The sequence below is a fragment of the Macaca fascicularis genome, chromosome 13 (genome assembly GCF_037993035.2).
Source record: "Macaca fascicularis isolate 582-1 chromosome 13, T2T-MFA8v1.1".
Lineage (NCBI taxonomy): Eukaryota > Metazoa > Chordata > Mammalia > Primates > Cercopithecidae > Macaca > Macaca fascicularis.
The window spans coordinates 5,570,221-5,588,253 of NC_088387.1; the positions used below are offsets into that span (position 1 = coordinate 5,570,221).

The following is an 18,033-nucleotide window of genomic DNA, read 5'->3' on the forward strand; positions in this document are numbered from 1 at the left end:
GTCATTCTCCTGCCTCAGCCTCCCGAGTAGCTGGGACTACAGGCGCCCGCCACCACGCCCGGCTAGTTTTTTGTATTTTTTAGTGGAGACGGGGTTTCACCGTGTTAGTCAGGATAGTCTCGATCTCCTGACCTCGTGATCCGCCCGTCTCGGCCTCCCAAAGTGCTGGGATTACAGGCTTGAGCCACCGTGCCCGGCCTATAGGCCAGTTTTTCTTGTAGCATGTCCCAAAGTCTGGGTCTGTCTGAGGCCTGGTCATGATTAGATTCAGGTTATATATTTTCGGCAAGAATCATAAGTGATGCTGTGTTCTTTTCACCACATCCTATCAGGTAGCAGACGACCTCTACTTGTCCCATTCTTGGTAATGTTCGCTTTGATCACTTCACTCACATACGGGCTGCCAGGCTTCTGCACTATAAAATTACTCCTTTTTCCTTTGTAATTACCGAGCATTCTGTGGAGAAGTATTCTGAAGCCACGCAATTTCCTATTCCTCATCAAATATTTCATTATTCACTTAATTATATCAGTATGGCCTCATGTTTTTCTCCTTTTTTCAATGGGTTATAATCTATTACTATTATATATTCTGATGCTCTGATTGTCCCAGGTTTGGCCAGTGGGAACCCCTTCAAGCAGGTTTTTGTGTCCTTTGGATATGTCCCCATCGTTCTTCATATTTTCTGGAACAACAAAAAATTCCAGCTTCATCTTGTACTTTCACTACTCTCAGCCACCATTTCTCCAAGAAACTCTGGTTTCTTTAGTGAAGAATGGGATTTAAAAGCCAGTATGTGGAAGCCAGGTGTGCTTATTGCAAATGGGGTGCCGCCAGGTCCCCTCAGTGTACACAGCCAGGAAATACACGTCTGTACATGTACATGTGTGTACAGCTGACCCCTGAACAACACAGGTTTGAACTGTATGAGTCCACTAACATGTGGAATCTCTTCTGCCTCTGCCACCCCGAGCCAGCAAGGCCAACCCCCTCCTCCTCTTCAGACTACTCAATATAAAGATGATGAGGATGAAGACCTTTATGATGATCCCTTCCACTTACTGAAGAGTAAATATATTTTCTGTTCATTATAATTTTCTTAACCTTTTCTCTACTTTATTGTAAGAACACAGCATACAATACACACAGCACACAAAAATGTGTTAACCAACTGTTTTATCAGTGAGGCTTCTAGTTAACAGTAAGTTATAGCAGTTACATTTTTAGGGATCCAAAGTTATATGTGAGGACTTTTGACTGAGGCGGGCGGATTACCTGAGGTGTAGAGGACTACGTGCTCGCAAACAGGGTGTTCCCCATGAGTCCTGCTCTCGCGAACGAAGCAGGGCGTTGGGTGCTTGTTTATGTGTAAACATCTTGAAAATCCAGAAAGTCAGGGAAAGGTCAGAAAAACAACAATGTGTCTTGTGACTTGGCAACATTCCACAAACGACTGTATAAAATAAAGCAGAGCACGCCATTCGAGGCGGCCGCCATGTTTGTCTTGTCTTGTGTTGTCTTGTGTGTTCATTCCTTTGTTTAGGAAACACGCGGACCCCAACATGAGGGCAGGAGTTCAAGACCAGCTTGACCAACATAGTGAAACCCTGCCTCTACTAAAAATACAACATCAGCCAGGCGTGGTGGCAGGGGCTACTCAGGAGGCTGAGACAGGAGAATCGCTTGAAACCAAGGACGGATGTTGCAGTGAGCTGAGATTACGCCACTGCTTTCCAGCCTGGGCAACAAGAGTGAACCTCTGTCTCAAAAAAAAAAAAGAGAGAGACTTACACTCCCAAACAATAGTGGGAGATTACAACACCCCACTGTCAGTATTAGACAGATCAATGAGACAGAAAATTAACAAGGATATTCAGGACTTGAACTCAGCTCTGTCAAGCGGACCTAGTAGACGTCTCCAGAACTCTCTACCCCAAATCAACAGCGTATACATTCTTCTCAGTGGCACATGGCACTTGTTCTAAAATCGAACACATAACTGGAAGTAAAACACTCCTCAGCAAATACAAAAGAACTGAAATCATAACAAACAGTCTCTCAGTGCAATCAAACTAGAACTCAGGATCAAGAAATTCAATCAAGCCAGGCGTGGTGGCTCACGCCTGTAATCCCAGCACTTTGGGAGGCCGAAGCGGGCGGATCACGAGGTCAGGAGATTGATACCATCCTAGCTAACATGGTGAAACTCCGTCTCTACTAAAAATACAAAAAATTAGCCAGAAGTGGTAGCAGGCGCCCGTGGTCCCAGCTACTCGGGAGGCTGAGAGGCGGGAGAATGGCGTGAACCTGGGAGGCAGAGGTTTCAGTGAGCTGAGATTGCACCACTGCACTCCAGCCTGGGCGACAGAGTGAGACTCCGTCTCAAATAATAATAATAATAATAATAATAATAAATTAATTAATTAATCAAAACCATACAATTTCATCGAAATTGAACAACCTGTTCCTGAAAGACTCCTGGGTAAATTATGAAACTATGGCAGAAATCAAGAAGTTATTTGAAACCAATGAGAACAAAAAGACAACGTACCAGAATCTCTGGGACACAGCTAAAGCAGTGTTAAGAGGGAAATTTACAGCACTTAAACCCCACATCAGAAAGCTAGAAAGATCTCAAATCAATACCGTAACATCACAATTAAAAGAGCTAAAGAAGCAAGAGCAAACTAATCCAAAAAGCTAGCAGAAAACAAGAAATAACTAAGATCAGAGAAGAATTGAAGGAGATAGGCACACGAAAAACCCTCCAAAACAAACAAACAAAAATCAATGAATCCAGGAGATGGTTTTTGAAAAAATTAACAAAATAGGTAGACTGCTAGCTAGACTAATAAAGAAGAGAGAGAAGAATCAAATAGACACAATGAAAAATGATAAAGGGGATAAAAATGATAAAGGGGATATCACCATTGACATCACAAAAATACAAACTGCCATCAGAGAATACTATAAATAGTTCTACATAAATAAACTAGAAAATCTAGAAGAAATGGATAAATCCCTGGACGCATACACCCTACCAAGACTAAACCAGGAAGAAGTCGAATCCCTGAATAAACCAATAGCAAGCTCCGAAATTGAGGCAGTAATTAATAGCCTACCAACCAAAAAATGCCCAGGACCAGATGGATTCACAGCTGAATTCTACCAGAAATACAAAGAGTAGCTGGTACCATTCCTTCTGAAACTATTCCAAACAATTGAAAAGGAGGGACTCCTCCCTAACTCATTTTATGAGGCCAGCATCATACTGATACCAAAACTGGGAAGAGACACACACAAAAAAAGAAAACTTCAGACCAATATCCCTGATGAGCATCGATGTGAAAATCCTCAATAAGATACTGGCAAACCAAATCCAGCAGCAGAGCAAAACACATATCCACCATGATTAAGTCAGCTTCACCCCTGGGATCCAAGGTTGCTTCAAAATATGCAAATCAATAAACAATCTGTCACATGAACAGAACCAAAGACAAAAACCACCTGATTATCTCAACAGATGCAGAAAAGGCCTTTGATAAAATTCAATATCCCTTCATGTTAAAAATTCTCAATAAACTAGGTATTGATGGAATATAACTCAAAATAATAAGAGCTACTTATGACAAACCCACAGTCAATATCGCACTGAATGGGCAAAAGCTGGAAGCATTTCCATTGAAAACCAGTATAAGACAAGGATGCCCTCTCTCATCACTCCTATTCAACACAGTATTGGAAGTTCTGGCCAATTCAAATAGGAAGAGAGGAAATCAAGTTGTCTCTGTTTACAGATGACATAATTTTATATTCAGAAAACCCCACCATCTCAGCCCAAAAACTTCTTGAACTGAGAGGTAACATCAGTAAAGTCTCAGGATACAAAACCAATGTGCAAAAATCACAAGCATTCCTGTACACCAACAATAGACAAGCAGAGAGCCAAATCATGAATGAACTCCCACTATCACTACAAAGAGAATAAAATGCCTAGGAATACAGCTAACAAGGCATGTGAAGGATCTCTTCAAAGAGAACTACAAACCACTGCTCAAGGAAATGAGAGAGGACACAAACAAATGGAAAAACATTCCATCCTCATGGATAGGAAGAATCAATATTGTGAAAATGGCCATACTGCCCAAAGAAAGTCATAGATTCAATGCTATTCCCATTAAACTACCATTGACATTCTTCACAGTATTAGAAAAAAAGTATTTTAAATTTCATATGGAATCAAAGAAGACCCCATATAGCCAAGACAATCCTAAACAAAAAGAACAAAGCTGAAAATACTACTAAAAATGTATTTATTTTTAGTACATACTACCTGATTTCAAACTATACTACAAAGCTACAATAACCAAAATGGCATGGTACTGGTACCAAAGCAGGCATATAGACCAATGGAGCAGAACCTTAGAAATAACACCACACATCTACAACCACCTGATCTTCAACAAACATGACAAAAACAAGCAATAGGGAAAGAATCTCCTACTCAGTAAATTGTGCTGGGAAAACTGGCTAGCTATACGCAGAAAACTGAAACTGGACCCCTTCCTTACACCTTATACAAAAATTAACTCAAGGTGGATTAAAGACTAAAATGTAAAACCCAAAACCATAAAAACCCTAGAAGAAAACCTAGGCAATACCATCCAGGACACAGGCATGGGCGTAGACTTCATGACTAAAATGCCAAAAGCAACTGCAACAAAAGTCAAAATTGACAGATATGATCTAATTTTAAACTAAAGCTCTTCTGCACAGCAAAAGAAATTAGTATCAGAGTGAAGAGGCAACCTACAGATGGGAGAAAATTTTTGCAATCTATTCATCTGACAAAGATCTAATGTCCAAAATTTACAAAGAACTTAAACATATTTACAAGAAAAAACTAAATAACTCCATCAAAAAGTGGCTAAAGGATATGAACAGATACTTCTCAGAAGAAAACATTTATGCAGCCAACAAACATGAATAAAAGCTCAACATCACTGATCATCAGAGAAATGCAAATCAAAACCACAATGAGATACCATCTCATGCCAGTCAGAACGGCAATTATTAAAAAGTCAGGAAACAACAGATGCTGGCGGGGCTGTGAAGAAATAGGAATGCTTTTTACATTGTTGGTGGGAATGTAAATTACTTCAACCTTTATGGAAGACAGTATGGCAATTCCTCAAGGATCTAGAATCAGAAATACCATTTGACCCAGCAATTCCATTACTGCATACATACCTAAAGGAATATAAATCATTCTCCTATAAAGATACATGCACATGTATGTTTATTGCAGCACTATTTATAACAGCAAAGACATGGAACGAACCCAAATGCCCCTCAATGATAGACAGGATAAAGAAAATGTGGTACATATACACTATGGAATACTATGCAGCCATAAAAAGGAATGAGATCATGTCCTTTGCAGGGATAGATGAAGCTGGAAGCCATGATCCTCAGCGAACTAATGCAGGAACAGAAAACCAAACATCTCATGTTCTCACTTGTAAGTGGGAGTTGAGCAATGAGAACACATGGACACAGAGAGGGGCCCTGTTGGGGGGTCGGGGGTGAGTGGAAGGAATTTACAGGATGGGTCAATAGGTACAGCAAACCACCATGGCACACGCATACCTATGTAACAAACCTGCACATTCTGCACATGCATCCTGTTTGGTTGGTTGGTCTTTTTTTTTTTGGTTTTTTTGTTTTGTTTTTTGTTTTTTTGACAAGAGAAAGCGGAGGGGACGGGAGGGGAGGGAGAGGGAAAGAGAAAGAAAGAAGCAATTAATACAAAACAGTTACAGAAAAACTCCCTACAGTTAACATCATACTTAATGATAAGAAACTAGATACTTCCCCACTAAAACCAGGAACAAGACAAATGTCTTCTTGCATCACTCCTATTCAACATCATACTAAAAGTTCTAGTTAATGCAGTAAGATAAAAAGTGAAAATAAAAGATATGTATATATAGAGAGAGAGAGAAGAAAAAAACAAAATTTTGTTCACAGATGATATGCCTGTCTTTGTAGAAAAATCTCAGAATCAGCAAGAAAATCTAAAGGAACTAATAAGCAAGTAGAACAAGGCTGCAGGATTCAAGGTTAATATGATAACCTCTCTCCTACATACCAGCAACTAGAACAACTGGAATTGGAACAACTGGAATTGGAACAACTGGAATTGGAACAACTGGAATTGGAACAACTGGAATTGGAACAACTGGAATTGGAACAACTGGAATTTGGGAAACAAAATTACCACTGACAACAGTAAAAGGTATTTTTGTTAGGCATAAGCCTAACTAAATATGCACAGGCTTTATTTGTGTTAAACTACAAAACTCTGATGAAAGAAATCAATGATCTAAACAGATAGATATTCCATGTTCATGGTTTAGAAGATTTAATACTGTTAAGATGTAATTCCTCCCAATTTGATCTACAGATTCAATGCAATCCCAATAGAAATCCCACACACTATTTTGTAAATATTGGTAACTGATTCTAAAGTTGATACAAAAATGTCAAGATACAGACAAGCCAACACAATACCGGAGAAGCAGAACAAAGTTGGAGGACTCACACTTTGCCATTTCAAGACTTGCTACAAAGCTACAGTAATCAAGACAGTGTTGTGATACTGGCAATAGATCAGATATGTAAGTCAATACTTACTAAATACTTACCGTTGACAAAAAGCAAAGGTAGTTCAGTGGAAAAGGATAATTTTTTCAACAAATAGTGTTAAACCACTAGACATCCATATGCAAAGAAATGAACCCAGACACAGACCTTACATCTTTCACAAAAAGTAATTCGAAATGGCTCATAAACCTGCATGTAAAACACAAAACTATAAAACTTCTACAACACTGGCCAGGCGCAGTGGCTCATGCCTGTAATCCCAGCACTTTAGGAGGCCGAGTCGGGAGGATCACCTGAGGTCAGGCATTCAAGACCTGCCTGACCAATATGATGAAACCGTCTCTACAAAAAACACAAAAATTAGCCGGGCATGGTGGCATGCGCTGAGACTCAGGAGGCTGAGACAGGAGAATCGCTTGAACCCGGGAGGTGGAGGTTGCAGTAAGCCGAGATCGCACCATTGCACTCCAGCCTGGGCAACAAGAGCAAAACTCTATCTCAAAAATATATATATATATATATTCTACAACATAACGTAGGAGAAGGCCTAGATGACTTTGAGTATGGCGATGACTCTGTAGAGATAACACCAAAAGCACAACCTGTGGGGAAAATTTGATATTGGAATTTATTTTAAAACTTTTGCTCTGCAAAGGACACTTGAGTACCAAAGTACCAAAAGACAAGCCACTGACTGAGAGAAAGTACTTGCAAAACACGTCTGATAAAGGACTTATATCCAAAACATACGAAGAATGCTTAAAGCTCAACAATAAGAAAACAAATGACCCAATTAAAAATAGGCAAAAAAGTCTGAATAGATATCTCACCACAGAAGATATATAGATGACAAGTAATGTATGAAATGTTTTGCAACCACCCTGGCCAACATGGCGAAACCCTGTTTGCACTAAAAATACAAAACTCAGCTGGGCGTGGTGGCACACATGCCTGTAATCCCAGTTACTTGGGAGGCTGAAGCAGGAGAATCGCTTGAACCAGGGAGGCGGAGGTTGCAGTGAGCCTAGATTGTGCCACTACACTCCAGCCTGGACGACAGACCAGACTCTGACTCAAATTAAAAAAAAAAAAAAAATATATATATATATATATATATATATATATATATATATATATATATATATATATATATAAAATGTCCAACATCTTTTGTTACTAGGAAATTGCAAATTAAAACAAGATACCATTATATACTTCAGAGAATGGCTAAAATCCAAGAAACTGATGACACCAGTTGTGAGGATGTGTAGCAACAGGGACTCATGCGTTGCTGAGGGTAATACAAAATGCACAGCCACCTAGAAGATCATTTGATAGTTTTGTACAAAACTAAACACAGCCTTATCGTATGATCCCTGCAATCACGTGCCTAGGTATTTACCCAACTGATGTAAAAACATTTGTCTACAGAAAAACCTGCATATGAATGTTTATGGAAGCTTTATTCATAATTACCTAAAACTGGATGCAACCAAGATGTCCTTCAATAGGTGAATGGATAACCAAACTGTGGTTAGATCCATTCAGTAGAGTATTATCCTGTGATTAAAAAAAAAAAAAATCTATCAAGCCATGACTTTTCACACACAGGAAACTTAAAAGCATATTGTTAAGGGACAGACGCCCTCCTAAGAAAGCTACATACTGTATGATTCCACTTATTCGAAAAAGGAAAAGGTAAAACTATAGCAAGAGTAGAAAGACAGGTGGTTGCTAGAGGGAAAAAGTTAAATTAGTCAAACCTCAGGGAATTTTAGGGCAATGAAAACTATTCTGTATAATATTGTGACTGGGGATGCATGACACTGTGTTTGTCAAAACCCACAGAACTTTACAGGACAAAGAGTAAACCCTAATGTTTGCAAGTTTTAAAAATAAACCCTTTAGGAGGTCAGGGGGACCCCTGGATTTAATGCAGGACGTGACCCAGCAACCTGACTATACTACACATGTATGAAACAGCCTCAGTGCGAGGAGTGAGGGAAATAGGGGACAGCCCTAAGTAACTGTGGAAATAAGTGGAGTCTGTGGAAAGGAAGGCAAAGAACCATACACAAGTACAGGACTCCATGGGCCACAGGTTAACAACCCTGAAACTACTTCGCATGCACAGATGGTCCCCGCCTAACAATGGTTCCACTTACGGTTTTTTTTGGCTTTACAATGGTATGAAAGCCATACACATTCGGTAGAAACCATCCTTTGAATTTTGAACTTTCACCTTTTCCCAGGCTAGTGGTGCAAGGCACGGCACTCTCTCGTGATGCTGGGCAGCAGCTGTGAGCTGCAGGTTCCAGTAAGCCCCGTGATCACAAAGATAAACAACCGGTACTGTGCTCTACAGTGCACTGTATTCAATATATTACATGAGATATTCACACTTTGTTATCAAATATGCTTTGTGTTAGAAGACTTTGCCTAACTGTAAGCTCATGTTAAGTGTTCTGAGAACGTTTAAGGTGGGTGAGGCTAAGCTACAATGTTTGGAGGGTCAGGTGTATTCCACGCATTTTTTACTATGATATTTTCAACCTAGGATGAGTTTATTGGCATGTAACCCCATTATAAGCTAAGGAGCATCGGTATATTGTAAATGAACCCTTAAGAAAAGGGATGGCAGAGCGTGAGAGCCAGGTTTCTCACTTGTGCAGGAGGAGCTTACAGACAGGCAAGGGAAAGAGGCAAGAATGATCCAGATGGTAATGAACTAGAGTCAGAGACAGGTGTGAACTCAGGTTCAGCTCACTATAGATACAAAGGGTTACTGTGATGGTTAATTGTAGGTGTCAACCTGACTAGGCTGAGAGATACCCCAGTCACTGGTAAAGCATTATTTCTGGGGATATCTGTGAGGGTGTTTCCAAAAGAGACAAGCATTTGAATCCGTGGACTAAGTATAGAAGATCCAGTCTCCCTGTGGGCAGGCACTATCCAACTGGCTGAGGGCTGAGACAGGGAAAAAAAGGCAGAGAAAGATATATATCCTAGAGGTTCTGTGTCCCTGGAGAATCCTAATACAGTTGCATGGAGAAATATCTATAGAGATGCATATATACAAAAGTAAACTCACACAGATGTATTTCCTTGCTCTGTCAGGAAAAAAAATTCCTTGCCCTCTGAGAGGGTCTAGAAGCAATGAGCACATGTAGGGTGCAGATTTGGTTTCTACTTCCATGCTCCAATAAAAGGAACCAGGGCTCCTTGGAGACATGGCTGCTTCTGGAACTGGAGCAGGAAATATACAAGATGAGCCTGGAACCATTTACAGTGTCAGAAAGTAAGGAATGCTAACCACACACAATCCACAGTATGAAAAGTGGGGGAAGTAACTTTACATTGAAGAAACCTGACAAGTACTACCTCAGCCAGGTGACTGACGACAGCATCCATAAAGATAAGTCATGTTGACAGAAGGTACCCTTGAGCCTGGCATGATAGCAGGTGCCTGTAGTCCTAGCTACTCAGCAGGCTGAGGTGGGAGGATGACCTGAGCCAAAAGTTTGAGGTTGTAGTGAGCTATGATCATCACTGCATTTCCAGCTTGGGCGAGACAGCAAGGCTCTGTCTCAAAAAATAAAACAAGAGAAAGAAAAAGAGGGGAGGGGAGAATGTCCCCTCGGTATGAATTGATGAGAATGGCACTTTATCTCTGTGGTCTTCGTCTCCCGAAGCCAATCACCCTCATCTACCACGAGAAAAACATCAGATAAATCCCAACTGAGGGACGTTCTACAAAACACAGCACCAGCATTTTCTCAAAACTGTGAAGGTCATTCAAAACAGGGAAAGTCTGAGAAACTGTCCCCGCCACGTTGACAACTAAATGTAATGTGATGTCCTGAATGGAATCCTGGAACACAAGACGAGGGAAATCTGAATAAGACACGGACTCTGGTTAATAATAATTGTATTCATTTTCTACCACTGCCATAACAAGCTACCACAACCATAATAGCTTCAAACAAAACAAATGTATGAGTCTGATACAGAACGCACTGAGCTAGGGTCGAGGTGGTGACAGGTGCAAGTCTCCGTCTGCTTGCCCTTTCCAGCTTCTGAGACCCACAACTTTACTTGGCTCAGGGCCCCTTGCTCCATCTCCAAGACCAGCAACATCAGGCCAAGTTCTTCCCACGCTACCAACTCTTTGGTCCTCTCTTCGGATCCCCTCATCCAGTTACAAGAACCCTTGCGATCACATTGGCGCCCCACCCCGCTGCCCACCATTACTCCAGGATAATCTCCCCTTTTTAAGGTCAGCTGATTAGCAACCTTAATTCCATCTACTAGCTTAATGCTCCCTTGTCACAGGGGGCCTAACATTCACAGGATGGAGACTTTATTCAGCCTACCACAATAATGTAACAATATCAGTTCATTAATTGTAACAAATATACCATACCAATACAAGTTGTCAATAGCACAGAAGCCAAAACCAGGTATGGGGTATACCAGAACCCTCTGTACTATCCTCACGATTTTTCTGCAAATCTAAAACTGTTCTAAAAAATAAAGTTGATTTCTTTAAAAATTGTCAAGGAAACTCAAGCCAATCAGTGCCCACCTGCAGAGAAGTGGGGCAGAGTAACCCCCCACATCTGTGCAAATGCAAACTGCCACCATAGGAACCCAAGGTTGGGGCGGTGGAGACGCATGAAACCAGGGGGTAAACTAGAGCACTAAGGGTGGAACCACCCACGGTACCAAGGACCAGCACCATAGAGGAGATGCAAAGCTGGGAGGCAGGGCAGTGAGAGGCCCTGGCACAACTCTGCAGACAAGGGGAAGACAGGGGTGAGAAAAGAAAACTCAGAAAGAAAGGATTACCCGTTAAGTTTTTGCTGGATGGGCAAACAAAAAAAAGGTTAACATGGCAAAGAATGCCTTCAACATTATCAGAAATTTGGATAACATGTCTGCAAATTTCAAACGGGTCAAAGACAAAAATATATACATATATACACATAGAGAAAGCAACTATGTGGCAAAATGTTAATGCATGCTCCCACAACAGGGTACAGCCCTACTTAGTCTGTCCTTTTATAAGGAAGCTGAAGGTAACTCACAAGGAGGACTCTGGGCAATACTTATGAGCAGGGTCATTACAAAAAAAAAAATACTGCTGTCCTTCCTACCCCACGTGCATGTTTTCTCATCTGATCCTCCCACCACCTTTCTGCCAATGGGATGAGGCAGCTGAGGCCCTGAGCACTGAGAGATGATGCCGGGCCTCCCCTGCCCTGGCTTCAGAGCCCACTGGGTGAGGACTGGTTAGAGACAGGCAATCACTTATTTTTAGAACTACTACATCATCTACAAACCTCGTTCTATCTACATTCAGACTGACTTTCCCTCCACAAACCTGAACCGGCAAATTCTCTGCTGCATCTCCAGGAACGAGGCCCCACTCAAGGGCTGCGGGGCCACTGCCTCGTGCATCCTGCTTTCCCTTCCGCAGCAGTTCCATATGGCTTGTCTGGCGCTACAGGAAAATCCTCCTGGCGTCTCCGCGAGCACAACACTCCTATTTTTAGGCTCTTAGAATAACAACTCTGGCTGAGATAGATGTCGAGTGACAAGTTTTATAATTAGGGCCCAAATAGAGGCCTACTAATAATTTGCTTCTAAGCAATAGTACAGCAATTCTTTCATTCTGGCTGGATCTGATGCACAGGGATGGTACTAAGTCTGAGACGAAATGACAGCTACTGATTCAGGGCAAACAGGGGTACTCAGAGAAGCCTTCCCATGGCTTAATGGTTTTTATAACTACTGTGTTGGGCCTTGTGCTAACCACAGGCAGTGGTGGCCGAGTGCTCTGCTCTTACCAATAATAGCACCATAGCATAATAAAACCCATTCTTAAAAAAACAGTAACACCCTTCCCTCTTCCCCGCCCCACTCCCACCCACATTAAAGTATGCCTTCCCTAACAGCTTTGGGCCCAGAAGAAGTACATCTGAGCAGCTCAATGATGGAAAACGTTATTCCTGGAGTAATAGAAGGACTTCTTACTATACACAAGCCATTAAACTGTGACAGCACCTTCACAGTGCACCACAAGCCACTGTGGGGAAACCATCTGCACTAGATAGCTGTCTTCATGCTAGGGCTGTTTGCTTTGGCTGCTGTCACTGTTTTTGAGGGTTGGAGAGAAAAGCAAATAAAGAACCAGAACAGGCCGGACGCAGTGGATCACGTCTGTAATCCCAGTACTTTGGGAGGCCGAGGCAGGTGGATCACCTGAAGTCAGAAATTCAACACCAGCCTGGCCAATACGGTAAAACCCCATCTCTACTAAAAATACAAAAAAAATTAGCCAGGCGTGGTGGTACACACCTGTAATCCTGGCTACTTGGGAAGCTGAGGTAGGAGAATCACTTGAACCCAGGAGGTGGAGGTTGCAGTGAGCCAAGATCACACCACTGCACTCCAACCTGGGCAACCAACAAGGGCGAAACTCCATCTCAAAAAAAAAAAAAAAAGAACCAGAACAAAGGGAAAACTTTTATTCATGAAAAGTCACAAATAACCAAAAAAGACCATATGACGTCCTTTCTAAGGACTAGTAAAAAGAAAAGAAAAATGCTGGGGAAATTTGCATTGTCGACATGAGAAATCTACCTATTCAAAGTAAAATTAATAATCCAAATTACCCAACTTTTGAATTTTGTTTTTACAAAGCATTTTATAATTCAGTATCACTCTTAATGAGAACTCTTATGATCCCCACAAATTCCCACTAAACCAAGAAACGACTGCTATTTTCAGGGAGTGCAGCAGAGCAGCGGGCAAAGCCGCAGGGCAACCATACCATGCAGGATGCTCCAGCAGTGGCAACCTGACGAGCTCATTGTTTATAACTAAACAGACACCATGGGTGGTCCTGTGCCCATCACGGCTGGTGGAACAAGCCTGCCGAATCCACAACACGAATGCCTAAGTGTGTGCGCGAGTGCAGGTCCGGAGGAGCATTTCAAGGGTACTGCAAGGGAAGGATGCTGGCCCTCATTCTTAAGAGCAGAACGAGCAGTCACCTGCACATGGTGCCCCCAGATACGTGGGAATGACGACATCCACACAAGGGTCCTTTGCTTTCTCAGGAAACCAAGAGAGAACAATGGGTGTGGCTGCTAGCCTCAGGTGTCCAGGGCGAGTTACGTTGCCTGGACTGACTGTCTGATTCACACTGAATTAAAGGAGGGAGAAATTGGTTTGAGTCTTCATTCAGAACCTGAAAATTATTGGGTGCAGAGAGTCAGTTTTGCAGGATGAAAAGAATCCCGAAGATGTCTGGTGGTGACGGTGGCACAACAATGCAAATGCACACAATGCCACCAAAGTGTACATTTAACAATCGTTACAATGGTCAAATGTTGTGTACTTGACCACAGTTTTTTGTTTTGTTTTGTTTAAAAAAAAAAAAAACCTGTGAAATTCTAGTGGTCAGAGATTTCTGCAGTTGGGCTTCTAATGTAAATAGAAAAACAACTTTTCCTAACCTCATCCCCCAAGCAATGAATCCTAAATCCATCTGAACATACATGTGCTCTGGGTCCTCACTGCTCACCCCTGACACAGTCTTCCAGCTGCTCCATAAATAACGCCTGGATGGGGACCAAGTCATCTGCTTTGCCTCAGACCGAACGTAGGGGTCCTGTTGTATTGGGCCTCCAAGCAGGGTGATATCATGCTCAAACACATGACAGCAAGAATCCTTAGCAACACAGCAGCCAGTTCCAAACCCAGTCACTGCTGTGTCTTTCTCACACTTGTTGCTGTGGCTTTAAAGAATACAGTTCTGTGAAAACTCCCCAGGCACATCTATCCACTTGGCCATCCATTGATCTAAGGTGGTCTCCCGCCATGATGGTTCTGAAGAGCAATTAGATTCCATTTCTCGTTGTGAACAGATGGTTCAAGTCTATAAAATGAAAGGCTAGGGCCATAATGGGAGAAGGAAAATCAAGATGTCACAAAAAGCTTGGCTTTCAGATCTGATACAGTCTTCAAATGAAACGCCAGGTGCCAGAAACATCAGGGTTAGACTGGAACAGCCTGTTCCACCTCCGCTGCCAAATGCAGGACAATCCAGGATTACCCATAGCTCTTCCCTGGACACTGAGGTGCCACTCTCAGTCTCCCAGAGGCCATGAATGGAGGCGTGACTGCTCAGGGTACTGGCCACTCATGGTCCTGACAGTTCCAACCTTGTGTAACCCACCCTTACCTTTCTGTTGGGCTCTTTGCAGACAAGCCCATTTTAATCCCAAACCTTCCTCCCTTAGAGACCAGTGGCCCCTAACGCAAGAAGACTAGAACAATATGACACTATGTTGTTATATTGTGTCACAGGCAGCACTCTCTTGCCAGTTTCTGTTATGTCAAGAGAACCCTTGCTGAAACATTTCTGACTACTTCTCCATTTCATTGAGACAGTATCTGCCTTGGGTCAAGTACTTTAACAGCCCAGTGAGCTCTGATACCCGTGCAGACTGTAACACAAGACTTCCCATTTGAGTCTGAATAACGTATCACTTTCGACACCCCATTTTAACAAGCCCAACAGGTATTACCTGTACTCCCAAAATCACATCAACAGAACCAGTTATAAAGAATATTTTTTCCAAAAACCCACCCTAATAAAGTCTAATCTCAATTTGTCCTCCTAAAAGCAATTTTTCCCGGATTCCAAAATTAATCCATTTTTATTAAAGAATTTTGGAAAACATATAAAACCACAAAGAAGAAAACTAAGCTTAATAGCTCATCTTGCCACTCAGCAATAACCAACTGGTATGTGTCCTTCTAGCCTCTTTCCCTACTAGCCATAAATTTAGACAATTCAGTTCCCACACAGGATACTCAGAATTGGAAGTAAAAAAAAAAAAAAAAAAAAAAAAATCAACAAAACACAAACAAGACTGAACATGAAATACTAAGATTTCTTGTTTCATGCTCAGAGACAGTTGCAGAAAGGCTGTTAAACTCGTTCAGTGAGACTCACAGCCCATGATGCACAAATCAGTTTCCCAGCCAGATTTAATCACAAATACCGCCTGCTGCCTGACAGCCCTGTATGCTGTTCCAGGCACAATTCTGCCTCCACCTTGCAAACCACACTCTTGTTTAATGGCCCTGTACATAATAAAAGGCAGGAAATGGAGCTTGAAGGCACTCATGGATCAGAGAAAAACCTATAAATAAGACAAGGCCAGAGTGCCTCCTTTGCAAAATGGAAATCAATAGGAGAGGCAAAGGGGTCACTGAAGGAAGACAACTCCATAAGCTCAAGATCAAAATAAAAAACGGTGCTCCGCAGTGGATTCCGGCTCCTCCCGTGGAAAAGAGCTCCCTAGGGAGCCTGTAAAACTGCAAACAAATCTTGAAAAGGAACGAGTCTGCCTGCTTCATCAGGCTCACCAAGCTACATGCATTTCAAGACAGCAACTCTCGTGCAATTCCTAAAACAAACAACTATCGAACACCCACTATGTGCTCAGGACACTCTAGTTGATTAATCCTCCCCTGGGGGAAGGATGAATCATTTGCAAACTGCAGCCAGTGAGGCCACAGTGGGTTCCATTCATCTTGAAAGTGTGCAGGTATACCAAAAGCAGTCAGGCTTAGCACAAAAGTGTTTGGCACGACTGTTTCCAACACCCTTTACAACCTTTGCTGTAAAGCTCATACTTAATTGATTTTTATGTCAACATTTCTATCTTTAACAACAGAGGCATAAAATACCTATTTTGCTACAACTAAATGTCAGATGTTTACAAACTACAGAAGCTTTCATAAGTGCACATATAAGGGGGTACAAGGGTAAGGGCTGAGATCCTTCATCTTTCCCAGCACCTGGCATACCTGGTTCCTGCTCTGCCCTCAATAAATATTTGTTTAATTAGCCCTTTCAGTAGAATAAATTCAAAGAACCCAGTTGTTTAAACTCACAGGAAACTTTTTCCGTATGCTCCAAGTACCTGGAATTTTGTTCACTGTGGATTCTGATCTTGAAATCCGATGACTCAAAGCCTGCCATACGCCACTCTCTTTCCAGTTACATGGTTCTGTTACAGTACCCTACTAATCTCATCCTGGACTGGGCAGAAGATACTGTGTCAGTAACTAAATTTCTATCAGGGACTAAACAGTTTTTGTTTTTACTTTGTTCTGGTTTTAAAAAGGACTTAGTGCAGACATTTCAGCAGGTACTAAAAGTGCACTCTCAGACATTGTCTTCTCTTCTGTAGGGTCAGACATATGGGAATTTAAACACTAATTCTAAAAAGCAGAGAAAGTAGGAGAGTAGGGCAAGCTAGAGGTAAGGAAGGCAAACACTCAGAACAGGGGTCCCACCCCATGGAAATAAGGAAGTCAGTTGGCCCCACGGTCCCTGGTCTGACTTCCCCATACAGTGACAATACATAGAGCTAGTCTGTAAAACACTGCCAACTGGGCTGTTTCACAGAACCTGTCGCTTTCTCCAGCTACCAAGAAAGCTTTGGATCGGGTCTCAGCCACGTGTGGATCCCGACAGTATCCAAGGTAGAGACAAGGAAGAAAGGGAAGAGTAAGGATTAAATGACAGCTCACTCTGTCTCTAAGGCTATCACACATTATGACAGACGGCGGTCACCCAATCTATCTTTAGAAGATCTGTCCTTTTGACCCCAAGATGCATCTCCACCAACATCCACAAACAGATAACCTGTGGGAAAAACAGACATGGAGCCAGTCATTAGAAAAAACAAACGAAATTAAAATTTAATAAGATGGAGTGGAGGAGCCTTAGCGGGAGCAATTTACTTCCTCAGACTCATGGACGTCTCTTTATTAGGAGGAGTTTTCTACTGGGAATTCTGATCTTGAAATCTGATTGTTCAATGCCTTCCATTTAGGGGAAGTTGCAGCCTTCAAGATTCTGAATCTCGGCCAGGAGCAGTGGCTCATGCCTGTAATCCCAGCACTTTGGGAGGCTGAGGCGGGTGGATCTTTGAGGCCAGGAGTTCAAGACCAGCCTGGCCAACACACTGAAACTCCGTCTCTACTAAAAATGTAGAAATTAGCTGGGGGTGGTAGTCCATGCCTATAATTCCAGCTACTTGGGAGGCCGAGGCACAAGAATTGCTTGAACCCATGAGGCAGAGGATGCAATGAGCCGAGATTATACCACTGCACCCCAGACCCTGGGTGACAAAGCAAGACCCTCAGAGAAAAAAAAAAAAGATTCTGGATCCTTGAGACAAACCAGTACACAGTACTTGTTCGCAAAATGCTCTGACGTTTATTCTGCAGGAACAGGAACAGTGGTGGTGATAGAACTGGGCCATCACCACCAGGAC

The 18,033-nt window shown here is 42.2% G+C and overlaps 1 protein-coding gene across 34 annotated transcripts in view; it reads right to left on the reverse strand.

Annotated features, from left to right (window-relative positions):
- TBC1D8 (TBC1 domain family member 8) overlaps positions 1-18,033 on the reverse strand; it is a 241,555-nt gene that overhangs the window by 77,074 nt on the left and 146,448 nt on the right. Inside the window, exon 1 of one of the 34 annotated variants that reach the window (XM_074011115.1) lies at positions 12,051-12,162. The exons of the other annotated variants lie outside the window; for them this stretch is intronic. The gene's annotated coding sequence lies outside the window, so the exon portion shown is untranslated. Of the gene's footprint in view, positions 1-12,050; positions 12,163-18,033 lie in introns of those variants that run through there. 34 annotated transcript variants of the gene reach the window in all.